Source organism: Theropithecus gelada, chromosome 18 (assembly GCF_003255815.1).
Source record: "Theropithecus gelada isolate Dixy chromosome 18, Tgel_1.0, whole genome shotgun sequence".
Taxonomy (NCBI): domain Eukaryota; kingdom Metazoa; phylum Chordata; class Mammalia; order Primates; family Cercopithecidae; genus Theropithecus; species Theropithecus gelada.
In genome coordinates, this window is record NC_037686.1 from 47,800,216 (window position 1) to 47,820,650 (window position 20,435).

Below are 20,435 nucleotides of genomic sequence, written 5' to 3' on the forward strand. Positions count from 1 at the left end.
GTTGCTATAGAAAACTACCTAAGCCTGGATAATTTATAAAGAAAGGAGGTTTAATTGGCTCAACATTCCACTGGCTGTACAGGAAGCATGGCTGGGGAGTCCTCAGAAAATTTACAATCATGGTGGAAGGTGAAGGGGAAGCAGGCACATCTACATGGCAGGAGCAGGAGGAAGAGAGAAAAGGGAAAGGTGTTACTCACTTTTAAACAACCAGGTCTCATGAGAACTCACTGTATCACGAGAATAGCAAGGGGGAAATTTGCCCCTATGATCCAAATCACCTTCTACCAGTCCCCTCTGCCAACACTGGGGATTACAATTCAACATGAGATTTGGGTGGGTACACATATTGGTTGGGTTTGTGTCCCTGCCCAAATCTCATGTTGTGGATTTTTTACACTTTCCAAGAGTGAGAGGAAGCAAATATGGACTATTGTCCTTCAAAAGAGACTAACATACTAGCATCATAAGAATTTACCCAGCTTTCTTAGTGACTGTCTTCTACAAATTCCCATCCACCAAATAAACGTCAACTTCACTTTTTTTGGTGGGGGGCATGGGGTGGCGGGGGACACAGTCTCACTCTGTTGCCCAGGCTGGAGTGCAGTGGCACGATCTCGGCTCACTGCAAGCTCCACCTCCCGGGTTCACGCCATTCTCCTGCCTCAGCCTCCTGAGTAGCTGGGACTACAGGTGCCCACCATCATGCCCGGCTAATTTTTTGTGTTTTTAGTAGAGACGGGGATTCACCGTGTTAGCCAGGATGATCTCAATCTCCTAACCTCGTGATCTGCCCTCCTTGGCCAACTTCACTTTTATTCTTGCTTTGACTGACCATGCAGTATGCCATAGTGGTAAGAACATAATGGAACAACTTATCTATGAGTTCTATGAGTTATCTACCTATCTGGCTTCGCTACTTATTTACTGGAACATTTGCAGAAAATAACTAACTTGTGAGCCTCAGTTTCCTTGTGTTCCAATGAATTTAACAACATCTGCTCCATTTACCAACTTCACAGGGTAGTTGAGAGAATTAATTTGATAACTTGGTTAAAGAAATTCACATGGCAGCAATTGTCAATGCAGAGGGGCTAATTATTCTGGAAAGGATAGACCTAAATTTCTGGGCAGTTAGAAAAAGGATTGAAACTACATTTTTATTTGGAAAGCAAAGCTCAACTAAAACTTCAATGTTGATTCTCACCTGGTGGCAGTTCCTCAAGAGCAGATTCCTCATGGGAAAAATGTTTAGGTTTTTCCAAAGGGGATAGGGTTTTGCACAATGCTAGCCTACGTAAATGTAAGATCTTAGTCCTTTGATTTCCATTATACTTAGCATTCTTATTTGTCTTATGTTAACAAAGGTGCATGTTATAAACAGGAGGGACTTCTGATGCTGCTTTAAATCTGGTGTTTTTGTTTGTTTGTTTGGTTGGTTGATTGGTTGATTGGTTGGTTGGTCACAGTGACTTTCACAATTAAAACCTTGAGCTTGACTCTCTCTTAGTGACTCCATTCCTTTGAGAGACTTCAAAGGAAATTTAATAGAATCATGGCATTCGAGCAGGTAATCCAAAGGAATGGCAATCAAACAAGAGGCTTATTTTATGTTTTGAGAGAAAATTTTACAAATTTCATCTTCAGTGGTAGAAACAGTTTTGTTGGCTTGACTGCAGCTGTGATAAACAGAATAGTCCTTGCTGTTTTGCATGTAGATGTTTATGCATGACCAGGGAAGTGCTGAAGCTTCCTCGTTAACTCACACACCTACAGCTTTCATAAAGTCTAAGTGAAAACAATCAGTGCAAAAGGTTTGAATTCTGAGTCATATATCAGCATTCTCAACCCAAGCTCCACATCATTTAGTGAAAATGCTGTTATTTCCTTGTAAAACATGACTGTTTTTTACCTGCCTCTATTTTTCCGTAAGCATTATTTCTCCCTGCATTTAAGGAAGAATTTGCTATGATGGAAAGCACTTTATTATGCTATTAGCTAAATAAAATTGGGTTGACTCCATTGTTTACAGTTTGTATGACTGGGGCAAGGTATCTTACCTGTTTTCTACTGTAAACTGGATACAACCTCAGAGCCTTTCTCTGAAGGAGTAAGAAGTCAACATGTGTAAAGCACACAGAATATTATAGTGAAGGCTCTATAAATAACTTATTTCTCTCTGGCTTTTTTTTTTTTTTTTTTTTTGCCTCCTAACTTACCTATTCAGGCTTTTATTTCATTTTGATTCTCAGTTCTGTTTCTCAAATTTCGGATCAAGGATGCTTTAGAAGTAGAAGTAGCCTATTACAACATTCATCTTATGGGCTCTGGGAAAACACCGGGTGGGGCCACAAAGCTGAAATGATTTCCCCAAGATGAGACAGAGAGTCTCAGAGCCAACCCATGGTTCCTGATTCTAAGACTAGTGCTCTTGCCATTAAAAACCATTCAGCTGTTTCTTTAACTGATTAGCAGAACTTATTTCAAGACTACTTTGCTTAAAATTATCTGTAAGACAGTTACATAAGCCCTTAACTTTAATTTTTTAATACCTATCCAGGATCTTTTCAGTTCCTGGAGCTTCACTGTAGTGCTATCTTTAGGGTACATGCCAATAAAAAATATTTGTCAGAGGTTATTTACAAGAAGTTCTTTTGCTACTTTGGTAATAAATTATTCTTAGATCCTTAGATCATACACAGTATGGGCCAACCCTTAGAACACTTATCACAACCACAAACTCTTCTAAAAACTGACATAGCACCTGCTGAGCAAGACTGCCTTAGGAAATTCCTTATCCATTCTTTCGCTGCAATACTCTACTACATTTTGGCCTCAGCTAATTGGACCAGAGGGTGAACAACTGACCAAAGGCAAACAATCCATTGGCTGGTCAGCATCCTATAAGGAGGCCTTAAATGAAAGCTTTGACCAATAAAAATCAAGATAACAGGATCAATTAGATTCTATCTCAGAGTAAAAAAGAGTCAAAGTCAACTAGTTTCTAACAAATGCTATGATCCACACTTCAGATTGGAGTCTGTGAAATATGAACCAACTTCAAGACAATTCCATGATAAAACTGGAAAAAATTAGTCATTAAGACATTAGCCAGGATGTTAGTGGTATGAGAGGATACAAACATGCATCCTTAAAATTAAAATACATAGCCTTTAGGCTTTGACCTAGATATCTCCTCAGAGTGAACAAAGGGTAACATTAAAAGTAAATAAAAGGTTGAGGCAGGAGGATAGCTTAAGGTCAGGAGTTTGAGATTGGCCTGTACAATACAGCGAGACCTCATCTCTACATAAAAATGTTAAAATTAGATACAAATATAAGCCAGTAAATACTCTTTGATCTTAAAATTTCTAATTTGGAAAAGTGTCACTTGTATGGTGTTCCATGTTACTAACGGTTTCAAACTTTAATCAGAGATATCTTTCCTTTTCAGGCAAAGCACACACCATGAGACACTGCTAAAAGTCTTTAATATTGCCAGTAATGTTATCAAGATAATTAAAGGACTTGTAATAATATTTTATAATAATGTCTGAACATCTTGGTGATTAAATTTGGAAAAGCCAAACTAGATAGTGAATGACACTGAGAAGGGTAGATAGCACAGGGTCCAAGGTCAGGTGTGCTTCAACAACTGTCCATAGAAAGTCTTTGTTTTCATCAGAATATATGAGTTGGAAAATTTCATGATCGTGGATGAAGTTTTCATTGTACTTTCATGAAAAACTACCATTTAAAATTTGGCAGATATTTAAAAATGATGATTTTTTAAAAACTACCATACCAGACAATGTCATTTGTAAATCAATGTGTAATTAAAACATTTTGAAAAGATGCCCATACCAGACCTCCAGATTTTCTCCACATTTGAGTAACTTGGAATTTGGTTTTCTGCATAGCCTGTTAGCCATTTTGACTGAAACAGGACCACACCAAAAGCAAAGGCTGGTTGTTTCAGTCCAGAGATGTGCCTCCAAAGAAGAATTACTTTGAAAAAATCTTAATAGATTTTAGGAAAATATTTTAAAATCAGCTGTTGGAGAATTTAACTATTTTCAGATTAACAGTTTATTGCTGGATTGTTTTTCCCTTCTTATTCTTCCATGTGGTTTTATGCAGAAGTGATCTGGTTGTAAAATATGAAGAGATGGCAATAAACTCATTTGGCATTATTTGGATCAAGCAGCTGGTTGACTTAAATCAGTTATATCACTTCTCTCCACCTCCATGCCAAGCACTGGTCCAGGCCACCATCTCCCTCACCTGGGTTACTGCAGCAGCTCCCAGCTGGTCTCTCTGCTCCTCTTCTCACTTCTCCAATCTATTCTCAATGAAGAAGCACACATGAAAAAATAGTAATTGTATCATTCATGTCACTCGACTTCATCCATTTAATGAGCCCTAATCACAACTCTTTAGCTTCCTGCCACATTCAGAGTAAAACAATTTCCCATTCTGGCTTTTAGGGCCATCCTTGATCTCACCCCTGACTTTCTTTCCAATCTTGACTCCTCTTTCCCTGGGTCACAATCCTCCAGCCCCACTAGGCTCCTCTCATTTCCATCCCTGGAGCACACAAGCTCTTCCTCACCTCAAGGCTATGCACATGTTCTTTGCTCTCTCTACTGATGCTCTCTCCCTCTCCTCTCCTTTTTTCTCAAAAAGAAACTCCTCTTCTTTTCAGGATAATGTCAACTTTTCAAGTAAGCCTTTAACACCCAGCTAAAAGGTCCCGTCCATCTCAGTCCCTTGCTGGTTATCATCCCAATGCGTATCACAATTAAAAATGGCTCCATTGCTTTACTGTGTGTTATCCATGGGGCTGACAAATGTCTGTCATCTTAACTCGTGCCTTCCCAGCATCCAGCAGAGTGCCTTGCCCATGGTAGGTATCTAACAGGTACTTTTTGAATTAATAAGTGAATGAACAAATATTTTCCTCTCTCAAATCTTTGTCATCAATCTAATCTGAAGGTTGGGGATATTCTAAATACTGTCTAAATAGGCTTATATTTCTTATTCTCAGAAAATGGCCAAGATATACTTCTGGGGCTGAGTGGCTAGACCTGTTTTCCTATGGGAGGGTATGGGGATTCTAGCCATGTGAGATAGCCCGTATTTTCCAGGTTGTGTCATGCCAACATTCAGCAATTTGTTATCCCAGTCTTAGTATAGCCCTGAAATCATAGGAGAATATGAATACAGTGAAGTTCAGATGGATGGTGGCTCCAAGTAGGTTCCCTGGACTAGAGTCCAGCAACTAAAATCCAACTAGTTAGGCCAATAGCAAGAGGGCACCTCCTGGGCACCATGCAGGTTGCTACAAAGAACTCAGATTGAGTTTAGGAGCTACTTAGAGGAATCTGGAACACAACACTGCACCAGCCTGGGAGAATACTTTCAAATGCTGAGAGTTTTCCTTATTCCAAGGGCATGTTTGTGAGCTATACTATCCAACCTCCCAATCCCTCATACATGGGGAGATATAACTCTGAATGGCACTACATAAGCCCTTTCTCTCTAGTGGATATGAACTGAAATCTCCTATGGGCAATTCATTTTCTGAAGAGATATGTCATTTCATAATTTTTTCCTAGATTTGAGGGGGTGACGCTATCAATTGTCCCTTAGCCTTTAGAAGAGAGTAGCCTAAGTTGAAGAGTTGCTTTTGTCATGCTGACCAACAGCCAAAGCAGCAGGAATTGTGTGGTCGAGGGGAACTTCAGGCAGCCCAGGAGGTAGAGGAGTTTATATTCTCTCTCTGTGGTCTACTGAAAGGACTTTCTTATACATGCACCCCCAGGGGATTGGATAGAGTTTATCACATAAACTCCTCTGGGGAAGATTACTTAGGTAAGACTGGAAACTCAGAGAATCTGAGTAGGGCCAAAAGCCAGAAACTGGTGCTCTGAATTATAATCCAGATGTCCAGTGGGAAATGCAGCTTGGGAGAGATCTACACAAAAGCCCTCCAGCATTTTTGTAGTTTTTTGGATCGTTTAATTTAACAAGCTCTTCCCCTACTGCACTCCCACCTCTACCTTTGTTTATTAAACCTTTCCTATATTGACTTTAAATTAAAAATAAATTTTACAAAACGTAACACAATAGAGATCCGATGGACAAGTGATCACACAATACTTGCCCCAAAGACTGAAACAATTAAACTCCCATCCGTCTTGATAACGTTTTGTACCGTGATGCTAGACTTCCTGTTGCTTTGACCTCTCTCCTTCCGGCATCCTGTCCGGGGACAGAAATGACACCACAAAGGTTTCCTGTGCTTGTCCTCTCCATTTCTGACCCCTCACTACATCCTCTCTCCATCTATTTGGAGACCAATGATTTGGTTCCTTTGGAATTCCTCCCAGTTCATGTATTTGATGACATTTGTTGCTAATTTGCGATGCCGACAATGCAGGCGAGAGCCCAGGCTGAGCTCATACCAGCCCTTAGCCTCCTACACCTCCAGCATACTGGCAAATTGGAAATGCAATATTCTTGGCTATTTTTGATCATAATTTGTTGTGGGATCCCTTCTCACTGCACTCTTCCTGAGTATCCTGGATATCTGAAATAAATTAATATCTTAGACTTTTTAGATACTTTCTATGTGCCCACTCATTTTGAAAACATCTTCTTGAAGTATCATAAATCAGCGTTCTTGAGTGCAACTGTGGGAAGGGTCCTCTGGAAAGAGCCTGAGGTCAAGGACTCCAAGTCTGGGACCAAGGAGCTACCATCTTGCTGTTTGCCCTGGTGCCATCAGAGCCTTCCTTTTCTTCCCCAAGCATCTCATGTCTGTAGAATTAAGATTTCAGCCCATTGCATAACAGCCAATGGCCATGCTTAATGCTGTGGTCTGCAGAACATTCAGTACATTGTTGCCAGCCAGAAGATATTAAATAGAAGTCATGACCATACTACCATAGAAAAATAATTAGAAGAAGATGCATCCTGTTGCCTTCATGGTACTCTCGTCCCCATAATTAACAGCTGATGGGGTTGGGAAGCCAGGCCAGGTACAGAAATGGAGCCCCAGGTGCTGTCTGCATGCCTTCCCTGCACTGGGAGGCCTTGATTCTGAGCCCTGTGCTGCCTGTTGGCCAGCTGCCTGTGGATACCCACAGATGCCCCCCTGCTGCTCCAGACACACCACTGGAATTTACTCCCAAACAGCACATGTTGGGTTCACATTTTCATCCTCTTCCTTCTTAAGGTGAAATCTCCCCATTGTTTCCTCTACTGAGAGACCTTACTAACTTACTTTATCTGAATCCACACCTGAACATGATTACTTACCTTTCAGAAGCCAAAAATTAATTACTAGCCTTGCCCAAATCTGCATATCCAGAGTCTAGAAATGCTAGAAGTGTTTTGCAAAGTGCCTGGCACAGAGAAGGCATTGACTGTGTGGCTTACTGAAGGGAGGGAAGAAGAAAGAGATAAGAGAGGGAGTAGGAAAGAGGGAGCAAGAAACATTCTAAAACCCAGAGACATTCTAATATTAAGCCTTCCTTGGGTCATTCCAAGCCTTTCAAAGTGACCTAAATCTAAGAGAAAACTATAATTTTACCACCTTGTTATGTGCTTTTATGACTATCAAAGATATGGAGATGCCAGGAAGAACAGATTGACAATAGCAGCAACAATAGCAGTACCTAAGAGTTGTGAGAACTTTTTGGAAGGCACTTTGAAATCTTTGACATGCGTGGACTCATTGAATTTCCAAAACAATGCCATAGATACAGTGAGTAATACTGTTATACCTGTCTGATAGATGAGCAGACGGAATTTAGAGAGATTGAGTAACGTAACAGGTAGGAAGTTGGAGAGGGTGGTGTTGAATTAGATGTCACATCTACTTAGGGATTTCTTTAGGTTTTCTCTGAAGGTTCTATGACCCTTCTCCACGGTTCCAAGTTCTCAGAATGTGAAGAAGGCATGCTCAGTGTCATCTTTTCCTGCTATTTTAACTTGAATGCTTTATGCTTTGATACCTTGAATCCTATTTGCAACTCTACTTCGGCTGGGATCTCCTGGTGCCCAGCATACCTGTCTCCCTAATCCCACATCTCCTAAAGCAGCCACGTTCCTTCCCTGTATCGCCTCCTTGTCTGTCAGTGGGGGGTGACAGCAATTCAGTCTCTTTCAGTTGGGTGCCATCAAGGCTTTTCTGAGTTGCTGCTATGGAGACAAAGCACAGGTACCGTTTCCATTTGCCACCAATTGCTATTAAAAGACAGGCACGGGATGGGAGCCCAAGATGTTCAGTGAATCAACCTGGAACTTACCCCTTTTTGAAAATTCTAATAGAGGGTAATTCATGCATGTTTGTTGGTGAGCCATCTGCCTCAGGGACCGAGCACAGGTTAGATAATTAAACTCAACCTGTTTCTGCATGGCTGTCTGACTTACCATTTACCTCATTTCAGACTACTCGCCTCCAAAAACCCACTCTCCAAACTGGTTAACTCATTGTTCCCCCAAAACACCTGTCTCGCCTTTTTATTTTTACTCATGCCATCCCGTCCACCTGGAATGCCCTTACTTTACTCTCCCCCTCCAGATCCTTATCATTTGCTTCACAATATGTTCCCCAATCACCTTGCTCACAATGATCAGTCTCTCCCTTGGATTCCAATAGAACGAATTCTATATAGTTTGTTTGGTAATTAATCATGTGCTGCCTTACAACTTTCTACTCTTACCTTAAACTGTTATTTAAATCTTTAATTTTAACATAACTGTTTCCATATGTTTGTCTTGTTTCCTTAATAGGAATATAAGATCTTCAAAGGCAGAAGGTATAATATATAATTGTATCCCTTTTAGTACCTGATATGCGGCTGATTGTTCATTTTTCCTTTTTTTTTTGGCAAGTGGACAGCCAAAATTATAAAATTTCAGCCAATTACTTTGGTAATAATAGATCAATAATAGTTAAACATGTATGAGTGATTGGAGAATGTGAGATAGTTTTTAACCCAGGTAATTGAGGAATAAGCAGGAACAACAGGACTTTCAGGAGTCCACTGGCCAGATCACTTTCAGGAAGCTTTCATTCTGCTCCCTTCCTCCTAGAGGAAGACAAATAATTCTAGAAAAATGCCTCCATAATTCCTCGCTTGTCTCTCTTTTTCTCTTCCCCATCCCTTCCACCTTGCAACATGCATACTTTATTTCTTCTCTTTTCCTTTCCTCTAGAGTTCTCATGCAGACACACCCTAATGCTTTTACTATGGCTGTGACATCTTCCTCTGCTACTCAAGGTCAGGGACTTTGAACCCTCATTGCACAAAGAAATAATTAAAAAGACCTTAATGAAATTAGCATATGTGTTAGACAGCCTCTGTGATGACCCCCAAGGATCCCAGACTCCTAATATACAAACCCCTGTAGAGTCACATTCCTGAAGTGTGGGCTGGAACCAGTGGCATATTTTTAACAAGTGGAACATAGCAAACATGATAGTATAGCACTTTCCAGATAAGGTTACAAAGAAACTTTGGTTTCTGTCTTGCTTGCCTTTCTTGCCTCCTTTCTCTGAGCCTTCCCTCTAGGGGAAGTTCCTCTAGGGAACAACAACTGATATGTTGTTAACAGCCCTAGGGACAGACCCATGAGGCAAGGAACTGCCAGTCCAAGGGCCTTGAGGTCAGTTGTGGGAATAAGCTGGGAAGCACATTCTCTCCAGTTAAATCCTCACAGCCCTGGCCAACACTTCATGGTAGACCCTGAGCCAGAGAACTGAACTATGCCACTGAGATTCCTGACCCGCTCTAGCTGTGAGATTGAAAACATTTGCTGTTTTAAGCCACCAAGTTTTCAGGTAATTTGGTATACAGAAGTAGATAACTAATACAGTATTTAATTATGGTTAGCCATTCAGAAAACAGCCAGGATCATCTGAATGCCTCTAACGGTGTTTTTAACATTTTCCTTTTGTAAGCTTGAAAAGCATAGATGGTTCATTTCAGATACAATAATTGGGTTGATACTAAGTGGTTGCTCCAGTTGCTCCATGTCCTATTGCCCGTCTTTGATCACAGTGAGTCTGGCTGATGATTAGCAATACATCCAGAGCCAGGCCAAGATTTCACAGCTACATAAATAAATGTCTGATAAAATAAGCAGTGTGGAACAAGTCACTTAGCCTGCTCCAGTTCTCAAGATGATCGGGGAAAAACTGGTATCCTCAGTGGCTTAGTCTCCAAAGTTTAGCAAAATTCTAGTAATTACTCAGGAAAGAACTAAGCTTTTGTTTCACTATTTGAGATTGTACCTTCCCTAGTCAGAATAAATCTCACTTGTTTAATGGACAAACTGGGATCAGCAAACCATAGCTCATAGGACAAATCTATACCACTGCCTGTTTTTGTAAATAAGGTTTTACTGGGACACGGCCACTCCCATTTTTAGATATGCCTGTTGCTGCCTTTGTACAGCAAGAACAAAATTGAGAAGCTGCAACAGAGTCAGTGAAATTCACAAAGCCTAAATTTGTTATCATCTGACCTTCTGCAGAAAAAAAATATGTTGGCCCTGCTCTAAGACAATGAATTGCAAGCTGTATTTGAAGGAGCACTATTTCTACCAAATGACACTAAATGTTACACGGGAAAACAATAGGTTCCAAATGTTGGGAAATACTGAGTCAAACAAAGTTAAACAAGTTGTTTGCTGCAGAACTTCTCTGAGCTCTTACTAAATCTCCAAGAGGAGGACATGGAATGCTGCATATTTTACAATTTTTTTTGACCATAAAGCTCTTCGTTTCAGAGAGCATCCCAAGAGACTAGTGTTCGATTCCCTGGGAAATGCTATTCTAGTGCTATGAGAGCAGCAGTTTTCAAAGCATTAACTTTGCAAAATATGGAGTAGACATAAGCATCACCAATTTTTGGCTTTTAAAAACATCCACAACAATTTGAAAATACACAACGAAATGGCCTTACTGATAGTGAGCTCAGAATACAACGGACATTTGGAAAGTCAGATAAATATAAACATAAAGTTGCTCACTAGTAGCAGGCTCTGTTTTTGCAGAGCCAGACACACTCAAAAAACAATCTTAAAGTTGAAAGGAGAGCAACCTGATATTTTACTTCAGTAGGTCTCAAATTTTCTACCACAGAGCTGCCGTATTTCACGCCATGAGGTCTCTCTGCCTGGGAAGAAAGAGGACCTGGGTTTTAACAGTCAATTTGGGAAAAAATATGGGTTTTGTTACTAAAATTTACTAGTCCAACCTTTGTTCTAGAAATAAGGAACACATTTCTAGAGGGCCAAAAAGATAATGGTCATAGGTAGCCAGCCATGGACCCATGGCCAAGGTTCAGATCCATGTTATAACTTTCTCCCCCCACCATACTATCCTGCTTGTGGCATGTGGGACACATTTTCTGGATGACTGGCCAGGCTAGGGGCCTAACCCATAAGCTTGGGAAACTGCTCGCTTACTCACAACCTCAGTCTAAATCAGCACAGGATAGGGGAAAAGACACCAGAAAGAGTTTGGTGAGTTCAAATGAAGACAATAAATTACAAAGTATGACGCTAAAACGTAATAGGATGGAGAGTGAGATGTTTCCTATTGTCTCAGAACCATGGTCAAAGTCCAAAGGTGAGCTTGGGTCATTGGTGATAAGCCTGTCTCCATAAGGTTTACTAGAGGATCCATCTCTGAACTATCCCCAATGAAATTAAGAAAAGAATTGAGTTGGGGATGGGGAGTGGTAATATAAAGTTGCTTGCTAATAGCAGGCTCCGTTTCTGCAGAGGCAGCTACATTCAAAAAAAATCTTAAAGTTGAAAGGAGGACTACTTGATATTTTACTTCAGTAGGTCTTTGGTGAAGTGCATGCTAGTGAAGAAAGTCTTTTCTCTCATGTCTTTGTAGCTGTGGCTGGTGGTGGTACCTCTCTCTCCTCAAATCCAAGTAAGACAATATCCAGTGGAATCCTGAATAGATGCTGATGGTGACTCTAAGAGAGGTAGACTGGCTGGATACATGCTAAACTGCAGATTTTGAGGTATTCTATGATGACAGGAGTGGGACATTGAAAGAGCATACTAGGAAATGATGCCTGCTAAGGTGAGAGGAGAGAAGGGTGTGTATAGATATATGTCACCTGGAGTTTTGGGAAGGTGCGTGTTTGAGTATAGAAAATAGTGTTCACTTGGAGACCAGAGATTCCTGAAGGTAATTGCTCTAGGTCAGTAGCCCAAGTCAGCAGTGTCTCGTCATGCAATATACCTGGAAATGAGATATGGGCAGGCCCATCCCATTTCAAGGCTCTGTGGATCTGGGAAATACAAAAGAGGACTCTAATGGCTCTCATAGCTCCATGGGAAGCAACACGGAAGCTGATGATAAGAGCCATAGAATCATTCAGGATAGCCACTGTACCAAGCAACGAGACCCAACACAGACAAGGAATTGGAGATGTTTATCACTGCTCAAGGCCAATATACAACTGCCCTCTCCAATGGAGGTGGAAGTTCCCAGTGATGAAGGGGCCAAGATGAAGCTGAATGCTGTCCCTCAAACACACCACTTCTATGGAGGCTGCCAATGAACTGAAAACACCAACCTCAGAAAGGACTGGCCTGAAGCAGAGCTTGACCAGGACAGCTTCCTCCCACCACACACCAGTCCATCTGTTTCTCATCTGCTGACCATGCCACAATGGGCCAGAATAGGATCCAGAAGCCTTCCGAAGTCTAAAGAAAGGAGTTCAAAGAGAGAAGGAAAGATGTAAGTACACGAAGAACAAACCACCAACTTTCAAGCCACTGGAGTCACAGACTGGGGGAGTCAACATTTGTGGGGGAGGACACAAACTCTGAATCTGATTTGAGACTGAAGTATCAAAATACATAGGACTGAATCTTAAACAATGAAGTGAACTGTTCTAATAACCAAAAGTGACAGGAAAGTTAGAGGAGCAGGCCAAATTGCTGTTAAGGGAGTTACTTCCCAGGAGGAAAGGTGGGTCAACCTATCCTTGTTGAAGGAGCTGTCATTGTATAAGTGTAAAACTGTTTCATTTTTCTACCCATAACATGTTGAGACTCCCTAATAAATTTGTTACATAAGGTAAACACTTTGGACAGAACTTTAATGCTTTCATATTTCTAATGCTTTTCCTCCAAAGGATTCTGAAGGCAACATGCCAATATTTTCCCCATTCTGCAAATTAGCACACACAGAGAGTGGTGTTGGTTATCAAAGGGACTCAATCTATCTACAGCCTTCTGTCTCATACTCATTTCATGAGGCGGCGCACTCCCCCTCAGACCCAAATGTGATCCGTTTTTAATTGGGAACAGAACTTTTCACTTCTTGAGCCCAAAACAAATTAAAAAGTAGAAGGAGGAGGAGGGGAAGGAAAAGAAAAAGATTTGCTTTTCCTCTAATTTGAGAATCTGTGATTTCTCACTGGTTTTATCAGTACCAAGATTTTTTTGTTTTGTTTTGTTTTGTGGCGCTTTTTTTTTTTTAATGATTCTTTTCTCTTTTTTTCACAGTTCTCTATTCAAGACTAAATTTATCTGCTTTAAAAAAATCCATCTGGCTTTTGTGTTATGGAAGCCCACACAAGCCTGCACCAACCGTTCTAGAAGCAACAAAGAGTTATCAAATGGAGTGAGTTTCAAATGAAGGGACAGCAAGTTAATTAAGGCCTGAGTTTCTTAATAAGGAATAAAGCACAGTGGAGACTTGAATGATGCCAAAACACATGAAAGTTTCAAAGACTAGAAAAAAAGAAGTGACTTGGCCAATTTTTTAGGTCCTACCCCCAAAATAAATACATCTATTCCCATTTGTATCAACAGACAAATGTAAATATCACTCAAAGAATCTCAAACTAACATTAACATGAGAATGAAATATAAATAATTCTGAACATAAAGTCTACGTATAAAACATACCAAAATGTAAATATAATAAAACTAGGAGTAACAACATTACATTACATTGATTGTTAAGAGATTGTCACTGGTTTTCTTCAGAAACTTTAAGCAGATTTTTCTCTTCTATACTAATCTTGACAAAGTTTAATTTCCTTTAACCAACGGATGAACAATGTCCAATAAAGTGAAACCTTTCTGCAAAAAATATATATATATATATATTTTGTTCAAGTGATCCTGGTGCTAATGAGATGCATTGTTATTAGGCTTTATTTTTAATATTTTTATATCAATGTTAATGGGCAGGAAAAATGGGGAAAAATCTCCTAGGAAAGATCAATATATTTCTAAGTTATTGGAAAGTCTGTAGATTTAAAAGGTGCATAATATATTCCTGCTATACTGACGTGATCTAGGGAGAGGCCCTACTAAACTAAGAATTAAGGGATCTGAAAGCTCATTTTAATCCTGCCTCAGATGCTTTCAGGGAGATGCTTTAGCACATGGTACCTCAGTTCACTCCTCAGAACAAGAAAGCTGTTGATAGCCACAGCAAATCCTGCATGCCCCTAGGAAATGAATTAAGAATCCATGTATGAAATATTTCTTTGAATTTTATAATGAAATGGCATCTTATAATTGTATGATATGGCAAAGTGAAATCAGGGTGTGGTTATGTTGAAACGTTTCTGTTTCTTTGGCTAAACGAAAGATAAACAAGCAACTTTTTCTGAAAGCAGACTTCCTTGGGGGAAAATCAAATTGTTGCAAATTACAGAAAGGGAGAGAAGACAGGGAGATGGATGGAGAATTTTGAGGAGGGCATAGACCAGACAGGCTCAAAAAGCTCGGTTACCATCCTGTTAAAATATAACCCACAAAATGTTACACCATAGCATTCTTCACAGCCATCTGCTTCTGCCATCAACTTTGATTCCCACAAACAGATTTCAAAAGTTGAATCTGGCCCTCAGTGAGTTTAGGAACATTCAGCAGGACTATCTCTATGTGATCAGAAAATTCACCAACTCTTAATTCCTGTTTCCAGAAACAATCTCTCTCTCATCCTTTCCAATTAAGGCATAACAAGGTCTTATAATTCCTTGTAGCTTTTCAAATCCTTCACAGGGCCTAGCAGAAAATTTAAATATAGTTTGCACTGCCATCCTTTTCTCTCCGTCTCCACTTCCACCCCTGCCGCCAGGCCTACCGTGTCAAGTCATCTTTCCTCAGCTGGATGACTGCTACAGCCTCCTACTGGTTTCCTGTCCTCCATTCTAATCTCTTTCCCACAGCCGCAGTGAACTTTGCCCAAAGGAAATCAGATTGTATACTCCCCTGCTTAAAACCTTCCAATGGTTTTACATTGCACTCTGAAAAAAAAAAAAAATCTACCTCCATATAATAGCTGCCAAGACTTTATATGTCAGTTAGTCATTGCTGTATAACAAACCACCCCAAAACTCCATGGCATAAAACCACAACAATTATTTATTTCTTATGTATCTGCTTAGCTGGTATAGGCTAGACGTGGGCTCATGCCCGTATCTTTGGGTTGGTTGGGGTTCTGTTTCACGTATTTCTCCTTCTCTTACCTGCCAGTCTGTTATGCTAATAAGCCAGTCTTCTAATAAGGATTTTTTTTTTTTTAAACAATATTGACAGGCAAGCATGATCTGGGAGTGGATTTACCCACTAGGCATAGCAAGCACAATGACTAGGGCCTGCAACACTTTAAGGAGTCCAGATAATTGCTTTAATTTTAATTTATTTTAAAATCAGGAGGAAAAGTTGAATATGATAATAATGAATATTTACAAATAAATGCACTAATATATTTGTCTTTATACCGATGTGGTTATAAAATATATTTTTGAATTTTTTTTTATGGAGGAAGTGGCCTAGAAGGTAAAAATGCTGAGGACCACAAAGCTCATAATGTAGCCTTGCACAATCCTGGTTAATCAAACTTGAAGCCTAGAAAACTGATTGTTGGTTCTCTGTTCTCTTACGTAAGTAAGCCATGGAATATCATGAAATGTCAATTTCCTCCCTAAAATAAGGGAGCTAACTGGCAAGAGATTCACCTATCCTCCATAAAAGTAGGGTACCCCAAACACTGGGTGATTCCTCCTTATAGTCATTAATTTGCTCTATCCTGGAACTCTTGGCTGGTTTTGCTTATTATGAGAGGTACAATTTTAAAACAGTATTGTTCTAGGTCTGTCATTGCCACCGTGGGTCATAATATAAAGGAACAATATGGAGAGTTGCTTTAGTTCTATGCAAAGAACAGAGGAAGACTCTATTCTCCAAAGGTTTATACCATTTTCCAGGAGTCCCCTTTACATTTTAATACTATAAAAGTCCCATTCATATTATCAATTCTATTAGGTTTACAGAAATCTAATGCTGGTCAAACATCATGAGACTCAGAGGGGACACAAAAATAGAAGTTACTGTTTGAAGAAGAGAAGCAAAACGATTCTTCCTCTGTAAAGATAATTAGTTTCGGTTCAAAAGTAAGAACTTTCTTTATCTTGCATAGTCTTGTCATTCTCACAAGAATAAATGTGCTTAGTGACCATCTATATATATAGTTATTCCATCCATTTTAAAAGAAGCCATGTAATTTTTTTAGATCACTGTACATAACATATTCCAATGTTAATTGTGTCCTTGTGAAACTCTAAATTAGCTTTATAATCTTTAAAGTATTTTGACATAATTCTTTGCTTTTTTAATGGGTAGTTAATTTCCTGTTTCCATGTAACCCTTGATGACTCTGTGAAAGCTTGGATTACTTTTCCTCTCTGGTTCCCAAACCACAAATGGGAAAAACTGCAATCCTGCAGTGGCCACATCAGCTACCTAAATATTTTCACAGATTCTGAGATTTGTTTCCTTGCTGAACTGGGAGAGAAATTTTCATGGCATTTTACCCTCTGGAATATAAAATTAATTTAATCTTATCTTTGTTTACACATACTTCTTGGTACCCAGCAGTCTTAATATAACTCCACGGACTCCATAACAATATGACTTTTCACGGGCTCCACTTTTAGGGGGTCCATGTGTCTTGTGGCCTATGAATTGGAGAAAACATTTCTTCTTCCCTAACTCTGAATCTCATGCCTAAAATTTCCTAAACTTAGGAGAGTCATCTATTGATCCCTTCATCATACTTCTGAGCATGACACTGAAACACATCTTCAAACAACACGGAGGGAGATTTTGGAACGCCCATGCATGTCCTCTGTGGCATCGACTCCTGGGCAGGAAGCGTGGGTGGCCCGCTTAGGGTCACCTGTCAGGGTGTCTGGTCTAAAAGAAAAAAGGAAGAACAGGCTTGAATCTCAACAAGGCAGCCTCTTCCTCTCAGCTGTCTCCTTCACTCTAAGGAAGGGGTCTCTGATTTACCTGGTGGAACTAAAGTAGTGGTTGTCAAAGACAGGCCCTGAGCCAACAGCGATAAGGTCACCCGGGAACTCGTTAGTAACGCATATTATTGGGCTCCACTCCACACTTCCCAAACTGGAAACTCTGAGATGGGGCCCACTGAACTGTGTTTTAACAACCCCTTCAAGTGATTCAAGTTTGAGAATCACGGGGCTAAGATATTTTTATTAAAACTGAAAGTTGAACCCACAAATTTTTCACTTGGCCCCACCAAGGCCTTATTCAAATCTGTGCTTCCTGGTCCCTATTAGATAGTTCTGTTGCAGGTGCTCACTGCAACCTCTGCCTTCCTGGAGAACAGGTAGTGTCAAAAAAGGAGTCTTGTAAGATGCATGCAAAGTCGGCTTCAGTACCCTCCTGTATTTCCATTCAGGACTTCTATCCTTCAAATTCCCTTCATGAGTTTATGTTGTGCTCACAAACAACCCCCAAATCTCAGTGGTTTAAAACCACAGGGATTATTATCAATTATACCACATGTCCAGTGTGAACCAGTGGGAGAAGGAAACCGCTGTCCGTCATGGTGATCCGCACTGTGGGACCCAGGCTGGTACCAACTCATATATTGCCTGTGAATGTGGCACAGGAAAACAGTATGGCAAAGTACAGAGTGGCTCATCAAGTTTCTGTTCAGAAGTGACACACAACAGTTCCTCTCCCATGCCATTGGCCAAAGCAGATAACATAGTTATGTCTGGTCTCAATGGGGCACTAAAGTTTAATCCTCCCCCAAGGAGAAGAAGTGGCTATTGCCAAACAATACTGCAATCTTACTCCATCCTCCAAAGGGCTGTACCACCAACATAGAATTTCAGACTCCGTACTGGACAATGGAAAACTGTGTGTGTGTGTGTGTGTGTGTGTGTGTGTGTGTGTGTGTGTGTGATGTTGAATGGATCCAGGATGAAGAGGGATTCTCTGGGAAACCTACTTTCTGTTGGCTCTCAAGCATAGTCATCAGGCCAATTTCATAAAGGACAAAAAACAGTCACATTGATGGAATGCCATCTAAGTGCTGACTACTATGCCAGACCTTTTCTATTCATATTCTCTCTCAAGCTTCACAGAAACCTTATGCAGGAGAGAAATGAACTAACCTTATTTAAAGAAGCCAAGGCCCAAAGCAATTTAGTAACTTTGCTGTAGTGACAGAGGATGTGGTAGTACTAGGATACTAAGTTCATGGGGACCCACAAAGCTGGATCTGCTCCCAGGAAAATACAGAGCTGAAGGGGAGACATCTCTCCCCTATGTAACAAACAGAATCATTGATTCTTCTGCTGACCTCCATGTTGCTGGTGATCCCCACTGGTGCAGAATTGGCCTCTAGTCATGGTGTACAGATCAGTCTCAGTCCAATGTGATTATTACAGGTTGAGCATCCTAAAGTCAAATCCAAAATCTGAAGTTTTCCAAAATTTGAAACCTTTTTTCCTTCTTTAGAGACAGGTTCTCACTCTGTTGCCCAGGCTGGAGTGCAGTGTGGTGTGACCAAAGCTCATTGCAGCCTTATATTCCTGGGCCCAAGTGATCCTCCTGCCTCAGCTTCCCAAGTAGCTGGGACTACACATGCATGCCATCACATCTAACTAATTTTTAAATTGTTTGTAGAGATGGGGGTCTTGTTATGTTGCCCAGGCTGATCTTGAACTCCTGACCTCAACCAATCCTTCCACCTTGGCTTCTCAAAGTGCTGGGATTACGGGTGTGAGCCACAATGCCTGGCTAAAATTCAAAACTTTCTGAGCATCAATATGATGCACAAATGAAATACTCACTGGAGCATTTCAGATTTCAGATCTTCAGATTTGGGATGCTCAACTAGTATAATGTAAATATTCCAAAGTTTGAAAAAATTCAAAATATTTCTCATCCCATGCATTTTAGATAAGGGATGCTTAACCTGTACTATTAAAGTGAAGCTGTTTACCCCTAAGAATACAAATTTTCAGGATTTTAATTGAGAAAGCAGTTCTTCAAATAAAAGTAGAGAAAACTTTGTTATTCTTATTAATGAATATCAAGAAGTCTACTCAAATCTAGGGTGTCCCTAGATGAATGAAACCAACAAACTAGTTTAATGAAACCATAAACTCTTCTATTTTAGAAAAAACAAAAACAAAAACAAAAATTTTTTAAAAAACAAGCTTTATAGCTTTATTTGAGGGAAGCCCTTTGATTTACATTATTAGTGGTATATCAAAAGAAAATCTCTTTGACTGTATTTCATTTTCAAAAGCATTGCACAACAATCAGCAATAATGCACATTAGAGTGTATCACTGGTGGAGAAACTAAGAGGCAACGATATCCAAGAAACATAACCCTGCAAATCAGGTAACAAGCAGCTAATTTTGTCAACACTCAATCCAAAAGTGCTTACCTCACTCAGAAATGGCACCAAAGCCCTTCATGCAAACGCATCATGAAATTATGTCGATGTGATGCTGAACTCAGCAGCTCCATCAGCAGGATGCCAGCTGACTTCAAATGTTTCCCAAGAACACCATGAGCTAATGACCGTGAATGCTATCCAGGGTCAACCCCAAAGCATCCCAGGACACAAACACCAACAGCCCAAGAAGGATGTAATCTTTCAAAGAGTGAGTCACACTCACTGAAGTGGCTATATGGCATAGAGACAACTAAATATTTATTGTTCTGTAATATTAAAACTGTCACCATTAGAAAACAATTTTGAAGAAATTTGTTGGTTTTTATTACCAAGCCCATTAGAAGTACACTTGGAAGAGAAAAAGTCTTACTGACTGAGGAGAAATGCCACAATAACACAGCATTGTAGTACAATCATTCATTTTTCATTCAAGCCCTAGGAGTGACTTGTGTTAACATAATATGAGCTTGGAAGATCTCAGATATAAGTTAGGGAACTAGCATAATCTCCAAGTCAACTGCCTATAACATATTCACTTCTTTACAAATTCTTTACAAATTCTATAAGAATGATAGATCCAGCCTGACTTTAATTACTATGGTATCTTTCTATATTTTCAATAACATACATATATAAATCCT

At 40.0% G+C, this 20,435-nt stretch overlaps 1 long non-coding RNA gene across 1 annotated transcript; it reads right to left on the reverse strand.

The window, feature by feature from the left end:
- Window positions 1-1,585: 1,585 nt before the first annotated feature.
- LOC112611673 lies at window positions 1,586-19,969 on the reverse strand. Its single transcript, XR_003116708.1, has 3 exons — window positions 19,783-19,969; window positions 12,618-12,747; window positions 1,586-4,342 (listed from the first exon to the last, which is right to left on the reverse strand). It is a non-coding gene; the product is annotated as an uncharacterized LOC112611673 (long non-coding RNA).
- Between the last annotated feature and the right edge of the window lie 466 nt (window positions 19,970-20,435).